We start from the raw sequence: 23768 nt of genomic DNA, 5'->3' as shown, positions 1-23768 counted from the left end.
GAAGAGTGGGGCCCGGTCACGTCCACTCTGCCTGTGGGGGACCCAGGTGTTGGGGCCATACTCTTGCCCCCAGGGGGAGCTCACCCGCATTAGTGGGCAGAGTTTCTGGGAGAACATGAACAGCCTCTTGAATCCCTCTTAAAGGAAGTGGGAAGGGAAAGCCTGGGCCAAGTTCAAATCCCAGAGCGGGGTTGATACCCGAGGGCAAGTGTCCTTGGGATGTCCTTTGGCTCCTCAGAGGAGGAATGGTCCAGGGGCAAGACCTGTAAAGACAGGTGTCAATCTTGGCTTCACCGCTGACCCGCTCTAAGCCTAGTACCCTCAACACAACGTTGGAGAAGACAGTTGTTTCTGTCTATGGCATTTTTGTGAAATGAAATGACAGTGTGCCTGCAGGGGGTCTAGGACATAGTAAGTGCTCAGTAAATAGCAGTGATGGCTGTTACTGGTAAAGATAAAGCAGCATCCGAGGGACGCAAACCTTGAGACCTGGCTGGTCCCTTAGGGGAAAATGCAGTTCACTTGCTAGTGGGTTCAAGTTCCCTTTCTTCTATTGACTCTATTCATGTGGCTCTGAACAAGGTGCTACTTCTCCAAGCCTGTTTCCCCATCTGGAATGCAGGCCGAAGAATGAATGGTGCCTGCCTTGTAGAGATGGAGCGGGAGCAAATGAGACCGTGCACGTGGAGCTCAGTTAGGGTTCTGCCGCCTGTCAGCATCCCATCTGTTCTCTGGATGTTAAGTTCCCTGTTCCTCAGTTAGTGTTGAAGTCTGCATCTGGATGTTTGCACGATCCCTCGGAAGTATAGGCCTAGTAAGGAGCCTGGTGAGAATTTGGATGCAGTTCTAGGGTGTCTCTGGGAGTCTCAGTTTGCTGGTTCACACCTTGTGTGTACGTAGTGGGAGAGACGGAGCAGGAGCCTAAATAGGAAAAGCTTGAGAATCAGTCCTGTGGGTTGCACGCAGGTGTGTGTGAGGGGGGTGTGTGCCCCCATGTGTCCCATGGTGGCCAGACCCCTGTGATTGCACCTCCTTCTGCAGACCAGGGAAAGGCATCCCGGAGCCCTCTGCACCATGCCTGGGTTCCAGCATGGAGGCCACAGAGGCCTGACCAGGACCCATAACCTGAATCTCAGCACCATCCTCTTTTTTTTGTTAAATAAAGCAATTGAATGTGATTAGAGCCTTGATTTTGAAATGACTTTTTGTGGAGCCAGAGGGCTCACCCAGTTGTGTCTGGAGCCGTGAAGGAGGGGAGGAGGTATCTTTCTGTGCATCTGTTTTAGATTGGGCTTCTGTGTGCGCTTGTTTGAAGAAAGACTTGCAAAAGGAGACAAACAGTTCGGTGTTCACTAGGGTAGAGTGTGTCCAGACACCTAAAACACTGTGGTTCTCGGACAGCCTTCTCCAGGGAAGAGCCTCCTTGTCCCTGAGCAGGGTTCCAGGCATGGCAGGATGTGGACCACCCCCCAGTCTCCAGGTGCCTGGGCAGGGCCTGGGTGGGCTGAGCCCCCAGGCTGGTCACTGCAGCACAAGGGCAGCCGTCGCCATTCACCTTGGAAGCCATGCTCATGTTTCTACCTTTGTACTTGGTGTGGCAAAGGGAGGTGTTGTTTTGGGGAAACCCCTTGGGGGGGGGGTCCATGCCAGGAAATGAGAGCTTTTCTCTCCACACCTAGAATCTCCACGCACTCCTCACCATTGGCGGGCAGAGCAAACTAAGCCCTCAAAAAAGGGTGACCGTCCCTTCCAGCACCCTCGTCACTCACATCCCGTGTTGTGGTCTCTTGGAGAAAGTCTCTTCCCCACGAGGGTTTGAAAATCATCTGTGGGTTCTCTGGTTGTCAAGTTCTCACCAGCTTCTGATTTGAGCTTCTCTTCAGTGTCCTCAGTGAATTTCTAGGAGTTCCAACCCATCCGCCACATTTTTTTTTTTTTTTTTTTTTGACAGACAGAGATCATAGATAGGCAGAGAGACAGGCACAGAGAGAAGGGGGAAGCAGGCTCCCTGCTGAGCAGAGAGCCCGACGTGGGGCTTGATCCCAGGACCCTGAGATCATGACCCAGTGAAGGCAGAGGCTTAACCCACTGAGCCACCCAGGGACCCCCATCCGCCACATTTTAAGGAATTGCTTCTTGTTCTCTGAAGCCCTGCCCCGCCCCACCCCACCCCCGCCCAAGCCATTAACCATGGAATACTGTGTGACCTGAGAGGCTTCTGTCCCAGCCTAGATTTCACTTCTGCCACCAAGAACATGATGACAACAGGGTTTGCTTTGCAAGGAGACGTGCCCAAAATAGTAGACAGGGTTGAAAATGGTGAAAAGCACCTGCTCTGGTGACAAACCTTGACAGACCTTTCTGGAGGAACTTGATATGCTGCAGCTTGCTAAGGATTTGGGTCCTTAGGGTACTTACAAAGACCTTCCTCTTGGGGCTTTTGTGGCCTAGTAGGGTCCACTGCATCTGCCTCATCATGTCAGAAGGTCCGTATGTTCATCTTCTTTCTGTCTTTTAATCCTCCCTCCACGCCCCCAGGGAGCTGCCGGTATAACCTTCCTTTCTCCCTGGAAACCTTTTTGCCTCCCTATACTGTTTGCAGCTCAGATCCCGGCTCTCTGGGCCTCCTGTGCTCTGGCCTGGACCAGTTTCACAGCTCTCTCTGCTCTGGGCCACATCCGGTCCCCACCTTGCTCCCCTTCCCGTGGGGTGTCCTCAGCCCTGCATGCTGTCCCCTCCCCTCAGCCTGCACCTCGGTCCCAGGCCACATGCCCTCCATCCCCAAGGGAGAAGTGAGGGAACTCACAGCAGAGGAAGCCAGCTGATGGACCCACTTCTCTCTGGCCTCTCGCTTCGTCTCCAAACACATATACAGGGGACTTTGTGCACACTGGCGCTGGGAGACCTGTAAGCGGGCGTGGTTGTGTCAGGTGTCAGGTGTCACCAGCTGGTTTATTAAAATGCATTAAGCATCCAGGGACTGCAGATTAACCACGCCACAGCTTTTGGGACTGGCTTTCCAGAACCAGGATCATCGATGCAGAGGACTGCTTTTCTTTGTAGCCACGTGGCCACTTGCAAGAAATGACCCGTGGCCCTGGCTCCCTGCTGAGGACATTGCTGGGCGACATCAGGGGTGTGGACCTGACTGAGTTCCACGGTAGAGACGCATGAAGTCCCTTTGTGTTCTTTCTAATTGGCGTTGCTTTCAAAGCAGAACTTAGCAGGAGGCCGGCCGCGGTAGAGTCAGAAACGAGACTCCGCTGGCCCGGCGAATCTTCTACGCGATTCCCGACCACGTGAGGCCACCCCCGCCCCGCTCCCACTCGCAAGGATGAATCAGATGGTTTACTCTGTTCCATTTTCCTCTTCAAACAGGAAAGCAGACTCCAAACCTAATTAAGACAGCACTTCAAGTCTGTAACTAAATTCATTCACAGCCCGACTGCACTGGGGCGCCAAGCTTCCTCTCTGGCTGCCGCCTAGTGCAAACCTGATTCAAATTATTATCATTTATTCAGGTTGGAGCTTGTACTGAGATCTAAACAAAAAAAAAAAAAAAAAAAGAAGAAGAAAGAAAGAAAGAAAGAAAGGAAAGAAAAAGCCTGCTTTGCCGTGCTTGGTGGGGCCACGCATCCCCAGTCACTTTGATCCCGTTGAGTGCGGAGGATTGACGCAAAAGGAAACCTCAAAACATGCTCATTAATTAACAGCTGTAGGCACTGGGAATGTTCTGTCTGAAGGGTGCAAACAGCCTCACTCCTTCGGCAGCCAGAGCTAGAATGTAGAAGAACCTGAACCAGAGCTCCTCTTTTGAGCTCCTGCTAGCAATCGCCCCTCACACGGGCTTTGAAATCAGGCCACTGCAGAGTTCCCAGCCCTGTCACTGACGCGCTGTGTCACGCAGGAGATCCAGACCCTCTCCGGGCCTTCCTTGCCCCGTCCGTCATGTGCTCGGTCACACATCTGTTTCAGAGGGTGATTGTCAAGAGACCCACAAATATTTGGGATTCCCACTGTGTGCCAGGCACCGGGCTGGGCTCCCAGGAGGCTAAGAGGAGTGAGACAGGCATGCTTGCTCTCAGGAAATAAGGTGCTCTCAATCAGTGGTTCCCAGTCAGGGGCACTGTTAGCCCCAGGCGACACTGGGCAATAACTAGAGTCATTTTGGGTTGTCCAGACTAGGGACGTCTCGTAGGCCGACACCAGGGACGCTGCTCAGTATCCTACAATGCACAAGACCGTCCCTCCACAACCGAGACTTATTTGCCTTGTCATGTCCATAGCGGCGAGGCTGAGAAACTCTGATCTGAGTAGACCAGCCCAGATGTCTGAGCAAGTCACGTCAGAGCAGTGAGATAGGAGTTCAGAGTGTCCAGTGGCCTGGATTTGCTAGTGCTCAGCGACAGGTCAGCCACACCGTCCTCCAGGCAGCACCGCCACCTCCTCAAGGACTCACGTGGGTAGTGAACATCGAGAGAAAGAAAGCGGATTTCACATCTGTTGCCCAAGACAGGCGTCCATCTGGTGGGTGCGGGGCTGGCTCGTGTGATCCCACCTGTCTGCTCCAACAAAACCTGTCCCTGTCAACAGGGCCCCAGGGACAGGGGACCCAGAATGGGGCCAGGCTTGCTGGGGGCGGAGGTGGCCTTCAGGGACAGGCAGGTCTCTGTATTCATCTATCTTTCTCATCTGAAGGCTTGCAGCCCCACACGGCGCTGGGCGAGGCAGCGTTATAAATGAGTCACCCGGTGACTCACTGGGGAAAGCCCTCCTCCCCAAGAGCCGCGGCTGAGGACCCACCCAGGTGACATAAATCCACTGTCTCGGTTCCCTTCTTGCTTCTCCCCACAAGGGACTAAAAATAAAATGTAAAATAGCTAAGATGACTTATGACAATGGCTTTTCTACTTTTGTAATAAGACAATAAAGCAGAGATTTTTAAAGACGTCGAGCTGAGAGGACAAATTAGGACACAGGAAGGTCACGGCCCGATGAGGAGTTTCTTCCGTGGCGTGGCTTTCAGGCTCCTTCAGAACCGGCTTTTCTCCCGACAAGTCCTTGTCCGAAGGAGGTGAAGGGGGCGTGGAGAGAGAAGAGCCTGACTCAGGGACCTTTGGTCTCAACAGTGTTAGGACATCACTGGGCCTCTGGGCTTTCACTGCTTCCTTGGTCTCCATGGGGTGGGGGTTGTTGATGGCACCCCCCTGCCCCTTTGGAGGATAAAGAAGTTTAGGCTTGGGAGGGGGATTTGAAGGTTAAATAAGCTTGTACACTTACTGTTAAATGTTGGCGTTGTGGTTTTGTTTTTAACTTTTAAAGAGAGGTCCTAAGGGGCGTCTGGGCAGCTCAGTTGGTTGAACGTCCAACTCCTGATTTCAGCTCAGGTCATGATCTCAGGGTCGTGGGATCGAGCCCCACGTCAGGCTCTGTGCTCAGAGGGGAGCCTGCCTGAGATTCTCTCTCCCCCTGCCCCTCCCCCACCCACCTCTCTCTCTCAGATAAATTAAAAAAAAAAAAAAGAAAAAATAGAGGTCTAAAATGGTTATGGACAAAATGATATCTGGGCTTGGCTTAAGATAAAGACAGTGACAGGAGAAATAGATGGGGTGCAGGGCAAGCCGCCCTTGGTGACGATCGGGGCTGGCAATGCATGTGCGGGCCTCTGTCCTTCTAGTCTGTCCTCTTTGCCTTTGAATTTTTCCATCCTCTCCAAGCGACTGCCGTGCACGAAAGAGTTCTAGAGATTGCACAGCAGCGTGAGGATCCATAACCACTGAACTCGATACTGCGAAGCAGAGAGGATGATGAAGTGGGGGCTCTGTGACTTTTCCCACCATTGAAAATATATGTGTACGTGGATCTTTTAAAGGCAGTGATTCAAATCAGCAGTGGATTTAGGGCAAAGGGGAGCACAGAAGGGCAGTTGGGATCAGAGCAGAAAAAGCAAGCCACGATGCCCTTTTCCGCTCTGGAACGTGGTTCTGAGCACTAGGGAAGGGAATGGCCTCTCCCCTGGCTGGGGGCATTGAGGGCCCGAGCAGGAGCTTATAGCTGGAGGTGGAGGGGAGAGGAACAGTGGGGCCCGATGCTCCTTCCACAGGATGTGAGGCCTGTGTGTGGGGAGGTTCACGGTCTGCAGGGGAAGAGGTTCAGAGAACGCCGGGCCCTCCCCATGGGCCATGATGGTGTCCTGCTGGAAGGTACTCCGCGTGGGGCCCTCTGTGCCCTGCAGAGTGACCTGGACTCAGGAACCGAGGAAGTAGGAGCCGTAACCACCCGCCTCCAACCTTCTGGAAACTACGTGTCAGAGACAGACCCGTTTGAAGCTTAGCGTCACGTGTCTTGGAATGATGATCCCCCAGCAGTAGGGGCTCCACAGTGATCGGCGGCTCCCAGGGCTCCTCCTGACGGGTGATGCTGAGTCTCTGGCGTGGGAGGAAGAGCGGGCAGGGTGCCGAGACAGAGCCGTGCGTCCTCGGGCCGCTGGGGCCTCACTTCCGGCCCTGATTCTTCACGTCACTTCAACTCTCAGGCTCTTTGTGACCCCACCCATGACCCGAGGAGCCCGACCATCTCCGGAGAGCGTGATGACCGCTCTGTCCCTGAGCTCGTGAGGACAGGCTGTGTGTAGGCTCCATCCCAGCCCGTGTATAGGCTCATACCGGACCTGTCTCTGCCGTGGCGTTAGAGCCGGCGTGTGACGGGCCCCTGTTGCTCCCACTGAGGAACTTGAAGCAAGACCCAGGGAAGTCTCTGAGCCTGGGGCCTGTCCTTCCTCAGTGTCACCGGGGACGTGATTAGTGGCACTGATCCGTCCTTCCCTGTGTGAGATCTCTGGAGAGCAAGGGCTGTGCTAGACTTTCTTCTTGTTTCTTGTGGATTCCGAGAGTTTTCCAGTTAGCTCATAAGCCTCAAAGGATTTGGGACCACACCCAGGGGGGCGTGGTGCTGTCCGAGACCTGCTGTTCCTCTATGCATCTGTCCTGTTGCCTTTTTTTTTTTTTTAAGATTTTTTAAAGATTTTTATTTACTTTTCAGAGAGCACAAGCTAGCAGAGAGGCAGCAGAGGCAGAGAGGGAGAAGCAGTCTCCCCGCTGAGCAAGGCGCCCGATGCGGGACTTGATCCCAGGACCCTGGGATCATAACCTGAGCTGAAAAGGCAGCAGCTTAACCCACTGAGCCACCCAGGCATCCCTGTCCTGTTGCCTTTTTTAAAGTAGACATCCCTCAGCACCTGCGCTCTCCTTTTCTCTGATCTATAAGTTGGAATCCCACCTCTCCGGTTTTTCTAGAAAAATTCAGTGTCTGCTTAGATAATTTTCCAGAGAAGTCATCTTCCAGAACTGAGAAGCAGGGAAATCAAGCAGCTGGTGGTGATTCACCCTTAGAATCTCGAGAGAGCAGAGCAGTGGGGAATGGGCAAGGGTGACCGGTTTTCTAGTGGACACCTTCCGTGTCCTGCTTTTCTGTGTTGAGTTTACTCCTGCCCCTTCGGGAAGGAACTTCACACGTGTACTCCTACAGTGGTCGGCAAGAAAGATCTCTGATCCTCTGTGTGCCTGGGATGGTGGAAGGGCTTAAGAATTTCCTGGAAGATTACCCAGATGAAAATCCTAGAATCTTAAGAATTGAGGACTGTCTTGTCTGCCTTCCTCCCACCCAGCAGGAAAGCCCTCCCCCGCAATCCTGACACGGGGCCGCTCAGCCTCCACTTGCGCACGTTCTCCCCCCCCCCCCCCCCGCCCAGTGGCAAGGAGCTCACCAGCTCCTAAGATAGTCCACCTGTGCCCCATGCTCCTGGTCACCTGCTTTGTTATAACCACAGCCTGAATAGGGTTCTGGCTTCTGGAAAGACACAGCAGTTGAGCTCTTACTCCCCATGACAGTGTTTCCGTCTTCATTTTGGTTCCTTACGTCATTTCATGGCGTGGATGATTCTAGATTCCTCCGTCTTCCCCAGGTGCCTTTTCAGGTGGTACTCCAGGATGGCCTGGGGCTCTCTACGTGTCGGCTCATCATGTGAGGATATGGTGTCTGCCCACTTGTACCAAGATTCTGCTGAAGCCACCGAGGCAACCTTGGTGTTAGGGACCAACTTTACTAGTTACTAAGGGATCCCCATTACTAATGGGGATGTGTGCCGGGACTTCCTGCCTTGACCAACTGGTGCCCTGCACCTTCCCCAGCCTCCCCAAAAGTGTCCTGTACGTGCATCTAGCTGCATTTCATCGTGATCCTTTGGGTCTGTCAATTCAGCCAGTTTTATTCATCCTGAGTCTTTAATCTACCTATGGCATACCGACCTTCCCTCTCAAAGGAGCACAGCATCCCATGCGAGACTGGGATAGGAGCCTGCACCTGCTCCATCCCCTGCAGGAGGGCGAGGCAGCCGTGCCCCAGCGCCGTGCTGCTTTCCCTCTCTCGGGTAGTTGAGTGAATGCTCCTGTCCAGTCTGTGCTTGCCTCATGATGCAATGTGTTTATGACTTTCTGCTTGATCCTATTCGCCTCCTGACCCCAGCAGAAAACCACAGAGGGAGGGAGGTTGGTCTGGCATGACTCGTTCCCGGTGAACTCTGTCAAGTTCGGACAATGACTGCACCCTTCTTGCTGAGCACGTAAACCCGGTGTCTCATAGTCTCATAGCTGATCCTCAGCCTTTGTTGGGGCTCAAAATCACCAGATTGGCATTTCGGCCAGCAGCCGTGTCCTCCTGGGTAGATCAGGGTGAAGTTTGCATTTCATTCCCACCTTGACCGTTTTCAAGACCTGCGTGTCGGGGCACTGCCCGAGAGGAGGTTGGAAATGGGGAGAGGAGCCTCGGGTCCTGCTGGCTGTCACCACTGTGGGGCTGTCACCGTTGTGGTTTGCTTGTTTCGTCCCCGATGGGACGTCAGGGTGCCCTGCCCCTGGATGGGAGAGATTTCAGCAGCTGGAGCCGTGTTTCAGGGCTCCATTCTTGTCCGTTCTCCTGGATGCAAGACAGTTTTGAGAATGGGACTTCTGCTTATTTGCTCATAGGAGGGGCTTCCTGTTCAGGGGCCTGGGCCCGATCCACTGATAGGCTGAGGGACAGTGTCCGGGGACCCCCCACTAGCCCACCTCCCTGTACCAATGCCTGGTTCTGGTGCTTGGGCCAGACTGTGTCGGTTCTCCCTGGCCTCCTTGGACACCATCCCTGGGCCCTTGGGGTGGGTCCCCTGCCCATCCTGCTGTCCCCAGCTAGCCCTCGGAGACCAGTTCGCCCACCACCCTGTGTGGCTCTGCTGCAGCCTGGCATCGGGGCCCTGCCCCCACCACCCGTGACGGTGCCAGGCCAAAGTCTGGACTTTGTTTTATAAAGGGAGCCCCTGATGGATTCAAGCAGGGGAGGAATAGGACCCCCCCATTTTACAAAGTTTCATCTAGTCAATTGTGGACTATATGGAGGGCAGAGGTCGAGGCACCATGGTTGAAGAGGGTAAAACCTCTTAGGATCTCGAAGGCTTCCCTTCTCCTCTGTAGGCATTTGGGAAACAGTTGTTTTTCTTGGTAGATAGACACAGCGTGATGACCTTCACTAGTGGCCACAGATCTGCCCAGTCACATGCTGCTGTGCCAGTGTGGGGAGCCACTGTCAGGAGCTGGTGGGCCCTACTCCTACCTTGAATAGATGTCCTGCAGCAGTCTCTCGCATCACAAGGTGTCTGGCTCCCTCTGGTGACAAGAGGAAGTGCCTGAGCATCGGCCTTCCGTCTCCACTGCTGGTGGAACTCACGCTTGTTGAGTTGGGGTGAGGTGGACTAAGGTCCGAAGGTTCCCCCTGACTCTGGGTGATAGCAGGGGCCCCGTGTGTATGGGCTTGAGTCCAGCTATCCTCCTCAGGCCACTTGGCGTCCCAGCCACAGGCAGGCTAAGGCTCAGAGTGGGGCCTTTTGCGCCCTGCAGATGCCCGTTCCTGTAAAACTTACTAGAAGGAAGTCAATGACCCACAGCTCTTCCACTGCTGTTTCATGCTGCCGAATGGTCAGTGGGAGGCAGTGCCGGAGCATGCTTCTGGCCAGCTGTGTGACCCTAGGCTGGTAACCTGACTTCTCTGGGCCCCCCTTTCTCTGTAACTTGGATGTGGGAAGACCCAGTGTTGGGGTTCAGCTGCACGCCGGGTCGGTGCCCCGGGCCCCTGAGGTGCTTGGAGGTAGAGACTGGTTTTGTTGTTGGCAGGGGCGTCTGCGTGGCTGGGTGGACATGCCAGTGGGTTTGCAGCTCCTGAGCAGTGAAGGCAACATGAGGTCAGGTCCAGCAAACACCTGGCTACTTTGGTGTACGAGAAATACTTACCAAGAGCCAGGAACCCACCTGTGGGAGCGTCATCCGCTGGGGCCAGCCGGCCCTCTGCCCCCAGGTCCTGGCTTCCCCTCCGAGGCCTGGGCCCATTACGGGGTTTCCTGAGCCTCAGTGACCTTCACGGCAGCAGCCCTCCGTTCCGGGGTCTTCCTGAGGCCCCTGAGAGCATCCGTGCTGGTTCTAAAGTCCTTTGAAGATGCAGGGTATGCCCGTGAGGTCACGAGACAGACAGGACCCCTTCAACAAGTGATCACGCTTGGCGCAACAGCTCGCAGAGCTCCGGGGAAGGCCAGCTGTCTGTCCACCGAGGCCTCGGCCAGGGAACCACTTCGGGTGCAGCGCCCCCTGGAGGAGGAAGGAAGGGGGACACCCACGGCGGGGCTCACAGTCCTAAGGATTCAGGGACCTCAGTGGAGCCTAGTTAATGCCAGCGCACTCCCCCGACGCGCACACCCACCCCCTGCGCCCTGACAGGCTTCCCTGCCACCTGCTCCTTCACCCTCTGTTGCCCCTGCATCCTGCCTCCAGCTTTGTCCTCCCGACCCCACGGTGCCTCCGTGGCAGGCACCACAGACCTCCGGCTTGTTGGCAGGGGCGCCTCCTGCTGCCATCCTCGAACCCGGGGCAGCTCGCACCTGTCTCCTGACCACCCTCTCCCTTCCTTCCTCACCGTCCTAAACCCTCCATCTTTGTTCTTCCTTCTGCTTTCCGTGTGTGGCATGCGTGTCACAGCAAGTGACTTCAGCTCTCCGGGCCTCAGTTTCCTGATGTGGACAGTGGGCGTGGATCTGCTGATAGGGCTGTCCGAAGGATGAAACGAGATAGCGCTTGGAACATTCTGGTGCGGGGCCCTCCGCTGTCTGCAGGTCTGTGGCCCCGGCCCCTCGCCCCAGGCCACGCACGGATGGAGTATTTCCCTTCTTCGATTTTCTGCCGTCCTCTGACCGCCCTCCAGCGTACCTTGTCCTGTGCACAGCTGGGCACAGGGAGGAGGAGTCAGAGGTCCTAAGTACGACAGAGGTCCCTGCGACTTTCACATTCTGCCTGTCCTCCCCAGGGAGCAGTGCACACACGGGGCGCTGCGTCCCGGAGTCCTGGGACAGCTTCACTGATGTCCGTGGGTCCCCCCTGCCCTGCATCTCATGCTCCACGCCATCTGGACAGCGAGCTACAGTTTCCCCGCACTCACATGTTGTCACGTGGGATCCGTCCCCCCCCCACCCCAAGTCTTGGGAGGTGCGTTGGTCACTAGGGCCGTTGTGACAAATTACCAGAGACTGGGTACCACGGACACGCATGTCTCCCGGTTCTGGAGGCCAGACCAAGGTGTTGGCAAGGCCGGTTTCTCCCTGGCTTGCCCGTGGCTGCCTCCTCCCCGTGTTCACACACGTGTTTCCCTGGCGCAGACGCTCCTGGTGTCCTCTTCTCTTTTTACAAGACACTGGTCTTTGGGGTTTTACTTTGTTTTTTAAGATTTATTTGTTTATTTGAGGAGGGGCATTAGCAGGAGAAGGACAGAGAAAACCTTAAGCAGACTCCACGCTGAGCAGAGCACGCAGCTGGGCTCGATCTCACGACCTTGAGATCACGACCTGAGCTGAGACCAAGAGTCAGCCACTTAACCGACTGCGCCCTCCCGCCTCCAGGCGCCCCATGGACATTAGTCCTTTTAGGGGGGGACCCAGCCTCACGACCTCATTTTAACTTAATCACCCCTTTAAAGGCTCTGTCTTCATGCGCAGTCACCTTCTGAGGTCCTGGGCGTTCAGACTTCAACAGAGAGGAGGAGTGCCTTGGGCATACCCGGGGCTGCTGGACTCCAGGGGCCCCCATCTCTCCACTGTCTCCTGCCAGAAGTTGCAGGAGGCAGGGAAACAGGAAACCCCCCCATGGCCTCAGAGAGCTGCTGGGCAGACCCTCCTTGGCCGGCAGACAGGATATGGGCCCTTCAGGAAAGGGCAGCCTGTTGCTGATTTGGGTGGGTTTCCTGCTAGCACGGCTCGTGGCTTCCTGGCCCCCGCCCCACCAGTTGCATTGCTCATTTCATCAGCCAGTGCAGTCTCGGGGAGCCCGGAGTTTCCAGGGGCTGAAACAGGGCATGGGGGCAGAGAGCAGGCATGCTCACACTAGGTTTGAAGAGGCCACAAGCTCCAGCCCGGCCCCTCGGTACCTGCCGCATACAAAAGAAAGCTCCAGGAGAATTTGATGGTGATCCCAGCCCTGACACAGCAGCCCCCGTGGAGCCCCAGCCTGGCCTCCGCTAACAGTGGGTTCCTCCCTCGGGACATCACACCCGATGTGCACGGGCTGGCCAGCCTGAAGGACGTGTGCCCTCACCCCCATAAGGCCCTGTGAGACAGGAGGGGAGGAAGAGAGACTTCTGTTAGCTGGGCAGGGAGATCAAGACGAGTAGCACCCAAAGCTGTGGCCAGGTGCAGATCCTTCCTGGGCCTTGTCGCATCATGCTAGGCCCTCCCGCCTCTCCCAGGCCTGGGTTGTAATCAGTTCTCAGTCCACCAAACACTCGGTCCCTCCTCCAGGCAAAGGGCTGGAGTCTTACCCCCGCGGAAAGCCAAACTGTATGTGTATATGGTTTCTTTTCTTGTTTTTTGGTTTTTTTGTTTTTTTGGTTTTTTTGTTTGTTTGTTTTTTTAAGAAGGTCTCTGCCTTCCTTGAGTCTGCAGCTATGATGGCATACCTATAACGTCGAACTTTTATTTGTGTATCTGGGCAGACTGTAAACAGCTGTAGAAAAAGTCTCAGGCTGGGTGCTGTGGCAGAGGAAGCTAGGAGAAGGAAGAAGGAGATCTAGGAAGGCCTCTTGGAGGAGGTGGTATTGAGGGCAGGCTCGGAGTGGAGAGTAGAACCTGTGTACATTGCTCAGGGCCTGGAGGAGACAGGGAATCTGGGTGGAGGACCCGCATAAGTAAGACCTAGGGGCCACCCCGGGTTTGTCTCGGTGTTCTGTGGTCAGGTTCCCCGTTCTCCTGGCATTCGGGGCTGCTTGGGCTGACTGTGCATCGAGCCTTCATGTTCTGCCACTAGCTCGGAGACCTGCGCCTGGCCACGCCCAGTCTCCAGCTGCCCTCCACCTTGCAGGCTGATGTCAGATCGCGTGCACGTCCTTCCCTTGTCCCCTGGGCCCAGATGCATTTTCTACCACCTGGTTCCTCGGTCAAGGTCAGCAAAATCAGAGGTTCTCAACCTGGCTGCACAGCGCCAGAGAACTTAAAAAGAATCCCAGGGACCAGGCTGTGCCCCCAGACCACCACCATCCGATCCCCCCGGGCGGGGGAACTACCCATGAGTATTTGCTTTGGTGAGTGTCCCGGGTGATTCCAAAGTGCAACTTCAAGACTCGGTGATGCCGCTGCCCTGAGAGGTACCAGGTTGGGGGCTGTGGGAAGAGGCACAGAAGCTCACATCTGGTAGCAGACGGCGCAACATTAGCTTTTGTTGATAAACCTTGCAACGGGGCTGATTCTGTTACACAAATTGCAGCCAGGGTCTGGTTTAGGGTCCGTGTTCAGTGAAGGCTCGCCCCCTCATCCTCTCTTCCCTCCGCCTCCCCCTCCGAAATAAGCAAGGTCAGTGACATCATCCTGGCGGGCTCTTGGCAGTGGGCACGAGATAAATATGTATTGCATGTTTTGCAGACCTCCTACTGGTTATGGATCATGTTTTATTCATGCACGTATGATGCAGAATGTTCCTTCTTAGGGGAGAAATTTCAGCCTGCAAATTTCAACACGGAAGAATACATTTGGATAAATCGAGAGACAACAATGCTCTGGACTGAGGGTTTCCTCCGCAGTTAGGAAGTAGAGGACAAGGGAGTTCAAGGCAGGACTCTTTTCTGGGCCAGTGCTGCCCTCTAGTGGGGAAAAGCCACAGCCAACCTGAGCTTCCTTCACTCTGCCCAGTTAAGGGGACCCGGGGTTAAAATGAGACAGAGTCCAGCCCAAGAGAGCAAGACACGTGTCTAGGGAACACCAGCCATGCAGGCCTTCCTTCTTGGATTCATCACCCCTGGGATGCAAAGAGAATTCTAGAAAGCATCTTCTATATTCTAGGCACCAGAAGCTTTGCATGCATTGCTTGTCATTCTCACTATTCTATAAGGTATCTATTCTTATTTCCAGACCCAGAGCTGGGAAATGAGTCATCCAGAAATTGAGAAGTGTAATCAGGATCCCAGGCTAGGTCTCGTGGATTCCAAAGGCTTCACTGCTGTACCATCATGTCCTGACTCCTCCTTCTTTAAGAACTTAGGTGACCTTCCAGGTCTGAGTTCAAACTTACCTCTGCCTTTTACGTGCTGTGTAGCCTTGGGGCAGTTGACTAACCTCTCTGAGCTCCTGTTTCTTGTGTACAAAAAGGGTATCATAACGTGTGCCTTATCAAGGGATCATGAGAATTTTTGTTTGACGTCAAGTACATCAGAAGGAATAGAGACTTGAAAGCGACTGCCTCAAGATAATAGGATAATAATAAATGGTCCCCCTTCTGATTGCATTGCTTTTATAATCAGACAAAAAACAGAGGATTCATCAGACCATTTTCCTTCCAAAAGAGGCCGAAACACTAACCTGCGTGTATTGTGTGTACTGCGGGAGAGAATGTTGTCTCAATTTCTCAAAGTTGTGTCAAGGGACTCTCAGGAACCCTCCAGAGAAAACCAGACTCTCCATGAAGTGATCTTTCATTCTGTCAAACCCAGAGCCCTCGGCTCAACGTTCTCGGTCACTGCTAAGAAGTCATTGCTGTCACATGAGATCACCGTGTCCTTGGGTGCCCTCCCTCCTCATGGCCGGGGCGGGATCTTGAGCCGGGCCTGGGGTGCTGGGCAGTGTGGCTCTGGAGTGTCTTAGCTCTGTCCTTTGCCATCTTCCTGAGGACAGCAGAGAACTGCCTGGCCGTTGAAATTCCTTTCCACCAGCGCCTTAAATTCTACTTACATAGATAATTCGATTCTTAAAAAATAGATACTCTTTAGAAAATATTATTGTTTGTTTCCAAGGTTTCTGTTAGGAGACCTGTGTTTTGGATTTCTTTCTCTTCATTATTCTTAAAAAATTAACCTTCTGTATAGGAACGGGCTGGGAAGGAATATCTAAATGAATATCAGTGTTTCTGTCTGGGTGGTAAGAGATGGTAATTCGTGCCATCTTCTTTATAATAATAATAATAGCAAAATTTATTTTGTTATTTATTTTATCTTATTTATACTGTATGCTGGGTGCTATGGAAAGCCCTGGACATACACTGATCTCTTACACTTTGAAACAGCTATGTGGGCTGGGTACTGTTGGGATCCCCAGGCTCGGGTGAGAGCACGCGGCCCCAGAGAAGGTCAGTCTCTTTCCCAAGCTCACACAGTTCATGAGTGCCAGCTCTGGCCCGCTTCAGGCTCTGTGTTCTTGGCCACGATGTGGGGTCCCTCTCCATCTTTATTCTCACATCGCTCTACAGTGAGCATGTGCTGCTTTTAAAATGAGGAAAAGAGGTTTTGTGTTTAAATGAACCGCTTGTCTCGCCAGTGCAAAAACGCATAGGAAGAAAATACGCTTTGAGAACAGTCATGCCCAAAAAGAAGTAGGAGAATGATGACATATTTTTATTATATGATTCTGGATTTTCCATAGTCTGTTAAGCATCTCCCACCTAAGTAAGCAAAAAAAAGTGAAACTCAGAAAGCAGAAGAGAAAATTCTGCTGCTGGAAATATTGGTGAGAAGAATGCTTGATACCTAATGTTTTTTGAGAACCATTTGTGTTCCAGGAACTTACCTGGAGCTTGCCTTTTTTTTTTTTTTTTTTAATGCATTCACACATTTGATCCTCAAAGGCCCCCAAGAGGGGAGGGGTGGTTGTGAGCCCATTTTACAGAGGTGGAAACTGAGGCACGGGGAGCATTTATACTGTGCTTGCAGACACACAGATGGCGGCGGAAGCCAGCACTGTCCTTTCCATAGGACAGACCCACCCCAGTCATTTTCCATGCAGGGTTGTGAAAAGTATTTCTGAGAGTGCTGAGCAGGGCTGGGGAAGAGCAGATCTGAGGGCTCTGGCCTTGACAGAATGAAAGATCACTTCAGGGGAAGTCTGTGGTTTTCTCTGGAGGGTTCCTGAGATTCCCTTGATACACTTTGAGAAAATGAGCAGCTGCTTGTATATAGGTATACTGAAGTTACAGAGACTTACATAAGTGAAAAAGGTAACAGTCGTGTCTTTGTGCAGAAAACCTATTACAGTTTAACAAATTGTTGTGAAACAAGCATCCAGTAGCCTAGAAAGAGACCAGACACAAAACCAGCACCCCCCAGAACCATCCCCACCCCCCACCCCCCTACTGCTCCCCCCGATCCCCCCTGACACGCACACATGCCCTGTCTCCTTCTGGATCATAATTCTCTTCCTCCCTGCCTGCCTTGGCAGCAGCAGCCACATCTTAATGGTCTGACTACAGAGTTACATATCACTAAATAGTTTAATTTTGCTGCTTCGAATTCTGTATGAGGAGAATCATACCGGTATGCGTTCTCACCTGTGTTGTTTTGCTTGGCACTGTGTCTTTGAAGGTTCATCCACGTTGTTGATGATGTGTTTTCTTTGCTTATACAGCAATTCCGGAATATGGGTAGTTGATTTCTCTGATCTATTGCTGATGGGTGCTGGGCTGTCTCCTGTTCTGCATGAGCATTCTTGGATGTGTCTCCCAGTACCTGTCAGACTTCCTGTAAGTTATTTACTTAGGAGTTGGAATGGTGGGTCCTTGGGCGAGTTTATCTTCACTTTTCCACATACTGTCAAAGTTTTGTTAAAGGGGTTCTGCAGTTTATACTCGTACCAGCAACGTGTAGGAATCCCAGATGCCCCACAGCCTTGCCAGCAGTTATGATCAGAGCTCTTTAACCAGCTAAAAGGGAAGAACGTTTTTTGGGGTCGTAATGCACATGTCTTCAAATTCTCATGAGGTTGAATATCTTGTCCTAGCCCATCGTTCATTTGCATTCCCTCTTTTTGTGAAGTACTTGTTACGATTTCTGTCCCCTTTTTCACTAGTTGCTTTTTTCATGAACCTCTAGCAGTTTTTACATAGCTTAGACATGAGATCTCTGATTCTTGTCTATGTTTTTTAAGGATGTATGTTACACGTTTATTTTCCCACATGTTCGCTTTGTCATTGGGCTCTTTGGGTGAATCGGATGAATGACCTTCTTAATTTTAATGTAGGCCAACTTACCAAGCTTTTCTTATAATGCCTAGTGCTTGCTTTGTTCGGTGTAAGAAATCTTTCCCTGCCTCTGACATCATAACAGTACTCTTGTCGGTACCTTTCAGAAGCTTTATTGTTTTGCTTTTCACACAGGTCTCTGATCTGCCTAGAATTGATTTTTGCATTTCCTGAGAGGCTGGCTCCCCACCCCCCACCCCCACCCCGGCCAACACCACTGTAATTTCAAGTTGCCCCAGCAACATTTATGGAAAAGATCATCCTTTCCCTTGCTGCTTTGTATGCACAGTTTGCCATAAATCAGGTGTCCACATACGTGTGACTCTGTTTCTGGGCTTGCTTTTCTGCTTGCTTGTGATATCTGTTGTTCCGTAAGTCAGAAATGCACTGTTTTCATCATTACTGCTGTAAAAAAATAAAAGTCCTGAAAAAAATGATATAAAAAAGTCCTGATGTTCAGTAGAACAAGTTGATAATTCTTCAGAGGTATGTAGGCTGCTCTTGGCCCTCTACATTTCTGTAAACAAATTAGAATCCATGTGTTCCATGATGCAAACATACAAAAAATGTTGTACTTTTATTATCATAGATCAGTAGTATAATAAAATGGACTAATTCTTCCTACACCAGCAGATTCTAAATTGAAGTCTCCATTTGGGTTTTCCAGAGTCTTTGGGTTCTGTGCATCTGGCCTGACCCCTTCTGTCCCTCGAGTGCCCCTGGCTCATTGGATCTAAGAGGAGGCCCTGGGATGGGAGGGTCCCCAGTGCTGAGAGAGATAGGTGCAGAGAGCATTATCCATGGAAATAGGTTGGGGGCTGAGCTTGGGCAAAGACACGCCCTTTTTTCATGGCAGTGTTGTAACTAGTGTTCTCTTTCCTGCATCCTTTCAATAGCCACTGACCTAACTTTTTGTTACGTGGGGCCAGACAAGGGATAGAAAGAAGAATAAAACACCATCTCTGCCCTCCAGCTTCTCTGTGCCTGTGCCCCAGTCCACACCAGCGCTGGAAAATGTCCCACAAAAAATGTTCCCTGGTCAGGTAATTAATGGATTTCACGCAGTGTCCTGTTCTCAGCCGTCACATGGATATTCATGGTTGTAAGATCTGAGAATTGACTCGCCTGTGATTAATGATTGCATTAGTTTTCTATCGCTGCCGTAATGAGTTGCCACAAAGTTAGTGGCTTAAAATAATGCAAGTGTCTGACCTTACGGATCTAGAGGTCAGAAGCCCGCCGTGTTTTCACTGAGCTCAAATCAAGGTCTCAGCAGGACTCTCGTCCTCTGGAGGATACTCAGGAAGGGAGAACCCATTTTCTTGCGTTTTCCAGCTTCAACAGGTGGTCCGCATTTCTGGGCTCACAACCTCATCCTCCATCTTCAAAGCCAGCCGTGGCTTGGTCATGTCCCTCCCAAGAGGCCATGCCTCTGGGGGAGTCATCTTATCCCCTTCTCCAACTCTGACTTTTCTTTCTCCTTCCACATTTACAGGAATCTTGTGATTGGGTCCTTAGGGATCATCAGCATAATCTCTTGAAGTCAACTGACCAGCCACCTTAATTCCATTTTATCGGTAATTCTCTTTTGTCATTTAAGCTAGCAGGTAGAGGTTCTAGAGATTAGGACAGGTACTTGTTTGGGGAGGTTAGTCTGCCTCCCACAAAGTGGCCCCAGCTTGGTTGCACAGCGAACATGGTGCCGTGCATCAAGGACTCGATGCCACATAGGGTCTTTGTCGTCCTGCCCTTTTGTGCACCCAGACTATGGCATGGTAGGTTGCTTTGTTTATGGCCTTTCCTCCATAACACAAACTCCACAGAAAAGCAGGGACTTTGGTCTGTTTTATTCACTGCTGTGTCCCAGCAGCTAGCACAGTGCCTGGCCCCTAGAAAGTGCCATTATGTATTTTGAGTGAATGAGAATGGTTGAAAGTCTCTCCAATAAGGCAGCAAGCTGCTGCTGCTTTTTCTTTTCTTTTCTTTCTTCTTCTTCATTTTTTTTTTTTTTTTTTTTTTGGTTTTGCAAAAGACAGAGAACAAGCTGGGGGAGAGGCAGAGTCAGAGGGAGAAGCAGACTCGCCAGTGTGCAGGGAGCCTGAAGTGCGGGGCTCCATCCCAGGACCCTGAGACCGTGATCTGAGCCAAAGTCAAGAGTGAGACACTCAATCCACTGAGCCATGAACGCTCCCCATTCCCTTACTATCTTAATTATATTTTTCACGGACCCCTGAGTCTAAAAGGAATATATAGCAACTTTGTTAATCAAGCAGTTAGATTCAAATTATGTAAGAAATGTCTGGAAAAAATGCACATGAATTAAAAGAAAAAAGTATTTTTATTTTTAATATTAAAGATTTCCTGTGTCTGGATTTCTCCTCCGCCCCTCGCCCCTCCCCTCTTGTGTTCGTGAATCTGGTAGGCAGCAGGGGGCAGCACTGAGCCACAGAGCTCATCCCCTCCCGTCCTGGACGCACGCACGGGGCCTCTCAGCACTGGGACTGTGGATCTAAGTGCTGGCCAGTCTTTCTCCTGTCTGTTTGGGCGGACCCTGTGAGGTGGTTTCATTCAACAAAATAAATTCACAGCCTAGGAGACTGAATGGAGACGAGAGCAAGGAAGCGCGTTCAGAAGTACATTCTGTAAGATCATGGCCTGCCTCATAGCCTTGCAGAGGAACAGCTTCCCCTAAAAACCCAGGGCTGGGCTCTGCATGCTGCTTTATTTGGGTTGTTATCCTGAGATATTTCTGCCATAGAAAAAGTGTGTTTCCTGGGGCACCTGGGTGGTTCAGTGGGTTAAAGCCTGTGCCTTCGGTCAGGTCATGATCCCAGAGCCCTGTGTCTGGCTCTCTGCTCAGCAGGGAGCCTGCTTCCTCCTCTCTCTCTGCCTGCCTCTCTGCCTACTTGTGATCTCTGTCTGTCAAATTAATTTTTTAAAAAAACAATTTTTTTTTTTTAAAAGGACAACCTACTTTGTAGGACCTAATTTCTATTTAGAAAAAAAAAAAAGAAAGAAAATGGGACGCCTGGGTGGCTCAGTGGGTTAAGGTCGTGATCCCGGGGTTCTGGGATCAAGCCCCGCATCGGGCTTTCCGTTCGGTGGGGAGCCTGCTTCCCTTCCTCTCTCTCTGCCTGTCTCTCTGCCTACCTGTGATCTCTGTCTGTCAAATAAATAAAATAAAATAAATCTTAAAAAAAAGAAAAGAAAAGAAAAGAAAAAGGGTGTTCCTGGTGTGAAGGGTGGTGAAGACCCCCTCCCACATCTCTACTGGATGGTTCCCTGGAAAAGATTCGGGAACTTGTTCTTACTGGAGGCTGCTTTAACAGCTCTCTGAGGAGGAGCTGCTCAGAAAACGCCTCCGGAGGGAGCCTGGGTGGCTCAGCGCAGGTGGTGATCTCATGAGCCAGGAGACGGAGCCCCGTGGCAGGCCCTGTGCTCTGTGGGGAGTCTGCAGGAGAGTCCCTACCTCTGCCCCTTGCCCCAACCCTGCTTGCACACGCTCACTCTCTCTCTTTCTCAAATAAAAAATAAAATGCCGCCAGAGATGTTAGCTGAGGGGAAAAATGCCCTTCATACAAAGATATGTGTGTTCTATATCCTTCGTTGGTGTTTGGAATTGGGCCCTATCAGATTTCTCTGGTGTTGGAGGAGAAGCCACAATCCAACAGCTTGGAAACCCTTGTCTTCTCCTAGAGGCACCACGGTGGGAGGTGTTCTCGGCGGAAGGCGAGGTCGCATTGGTGCGTGGCGTGCCGTGCTCTCTGCCCGAGCAGCCGGAATGGACATTTGGCCTGTGTGGGCCCCGTGGGGCTCCTGCGGGCACCTGAGCTCAAGGGACGTGACTTTTTCCGTGTCCCAACTTGTACAAGGACAGGAGGCCCAGGACTCGGGGTCCCCAGCTGTTCCCAGGTATCTGGCCAGTCCACACTCTCTACCGTCCCCAGGTCAAGGAGGGAGAAACAGGACAATCTCCACCTCCTCTTCACATCAGCTGTTTCTTCCGAAGACACTAAAAGCTTCCTCCCTTGACCTGCTAAAGGATTAGCTGTAATTTGCATTACTCAGTCTGTGGGCAATGCACCAGTGATGATTAGGTTGGCTGGGGGCTTTCTCTAATTGGCATGAAAAAAGGCATATTATTATGCGTGGTGGGGGTTGCTGGGGGTGGGGGACAGTCAGAGCCTCCGCTGGAATATCCACAGGGAGTCAGCGGGGTAGCTGCAGCACCCCTGAGAGGGAGTTGCGTTCCTGTCCCCTGTGTCCCTTCCTCTGGGACTGCCGGAGCAGATAGGTAAATTGCTGAACCATCTTTAGAGAACCCGTAGTTGACCAGGGTCTCACCTCAGTCTGCAACCTGGACAGGAGGACATGGCTACCTTCAGAGTTTTGTCCTGAAGCAGAAATCCCTATAGGCTACGTTGGGTGGTGCTGGTCTTGCCTGGGACCCCTCCTGTCCATGCCCCCACCCCTGCTCCCGGGACTTCCTCAGCATTTTTTCTGCTTCACTTTTGTCCCAAGGAATGAGCCAAGAGTTGCTCTAGTCTCTAACCCTCCCCTGCTAAGGATAGCCCCCCCTAATTCTAGCCCATATCTGCAAGATCCCCATATTCTAGAATTTTCCAGCAATACTCCCAACTTCCTCTGTTAGGTTTTCTGAATCTAAGCTGTGACAAACCAGAGTCCATGTACTGATAAAATGGAAATGACTTCTCTCAAGATTCTTAGAAACAAGAATAACTAAGAATAACAGTAGTTGGGGGTCTCTGGCCAGCTCTGGGGACACGTACTTTGAGACTGGAGAGCTTCTAGATTACTCCAGATCACAGAGTAGGATTTCCCTGAGAGTGGGTTCGGCCCCATTTGCATGATATAAACCATCCTCTTGTCATTCCTTCCTTTATCAAACAATTCCTTATAAGCTATCTTCAAGCAATGGCTCTGGGGTCTGGGTTTCTGTCTATAAATCCGGGAGACATGGCTTCTTTTGCCAAGGGTTTCTAAACAAGTTGAGTTCCTGTTTATAGTTTGTGTTTTCTCCCTACCTCCAAGTCAGTGAGCTCTGGAAGGCCAGGATTCTTTTTTGTTTTTAAGATTTTATTTATTTATCTGACAAAGAGAGAGAACACAAGTAGTCAGAGAGGCAGGCGGCAGGGGGTGCAGGGGGGAAGCAGGCTCACTGCTGAGCAGAGAGCCGGACGTGGGACCCTGAGATCGTGACCTGAGCCGAAGGCAGTGGCTTAACCCACTGAGCCACCCAGGTGCCCCTGGAAGGCCAGGATTCTTAATCGTTTGGTTCACTGCTAAATCTCCATTCCCAAGACACCTGCTTGGCACCTAGAAGGAGCTCAGTAAGTATTGATTGACTGAGTATTTGAGTGGTTCCATGATGACGTCACGGAGGGAAATCAGAATGAGTTAGTCTACACCTGTGAGCAGACCAGAAGTACCCTCCGCCGAGCTCAGACTCCCTTTGTTTGAATTCATCTCCAGCCTTGCTCCTCAGGTGCCCTCAGGGACCTGTTAGCACCCCTCTTTTCGGCCATCTGCTTTGGTTGGATCAACCCATGTCCAGCTTGTTTGTCCCCGCAGCAGCCAGCCTCTTGTAAGAAGGGCCACACTTCACTCCTGTTTTTATTCCCAGGGCCTTGAGAACTGTCATTGCTCAAGGAATGTTCTACAAAACTGAAATTTAGTTAAATAGATACAGCCTGTGGGTTTTAGTTTGGGCTCAGTACTTTTCCCAGAATGAATAAAAGGGTTTGCGCAACATCTCGGGTGTTAAATCCATCAGGCCTTTAAGTTTGTGCCTAGGACCATCTTCTCAAGTCCCATGGAAAAGGTTGAGTCTTGAAACTATTAAAACAATAGATAGCAACTCCAAAATATGGGGGGCGGGGCAGATCTGCAAAATTCAAATTAATAAAACATCTAATTAAATGTTCTCAAAGCATACCATTATGTCAGCTCCATTTTTTTGCTAAATTAAATGCCCGTAAACATTTCATTACATTTGAAAATAATTTGTGCCTTTAACTTTTCTCCCTTCACAACAATTCCTGAATTTGTACAATGAGTGCTGAAAAAACTTAGCCAACTGTAAATTAATTACATAAAGCCAAATAAATGGTGAAAGCAAAATTATAAAAATCGTTTCAAAAATGTTTATGACAGGGTACGCCGGGGTGGCTCATTGGATTAAGCCTC

At 51.5% G+C, this 23768-nt stretch overlaps 1 protein-coding gene across 1 annotated transcript in view; it reads left to right on the top strand.

Annotated features, from left to right (window-relative positions):
• SLCO3A1 (solute carrier organic anion transporter family member 3A1) overlaps nt 1–23768 on the top strand; it is a gene marked incomplete at its 3' end in the record, with an annotated part of 267159 nt that overhangs the window by 197572 nt on the left and 45819 nt on the right. The window lies entirely within an intron of this gene.

The sequence above is a fragment of the Mustela nivalis genome, assembly GCF_964662115.1.
Source record: "Mustela nivalis genome assembly, chromosome: 6".
NCBI classification, from domain to species: domain Eukaryota; kingdom Metazoa; phylum Chordata; class Mammalia; order Carnivora; family Mustelidae; genus Mustela; species Mustela nivalis.
The sequence above is the reverse complement of the archived record's forward strand: the minus strand, read 5'-3'. Positions and strand labels throughout refer to the sequence as shown.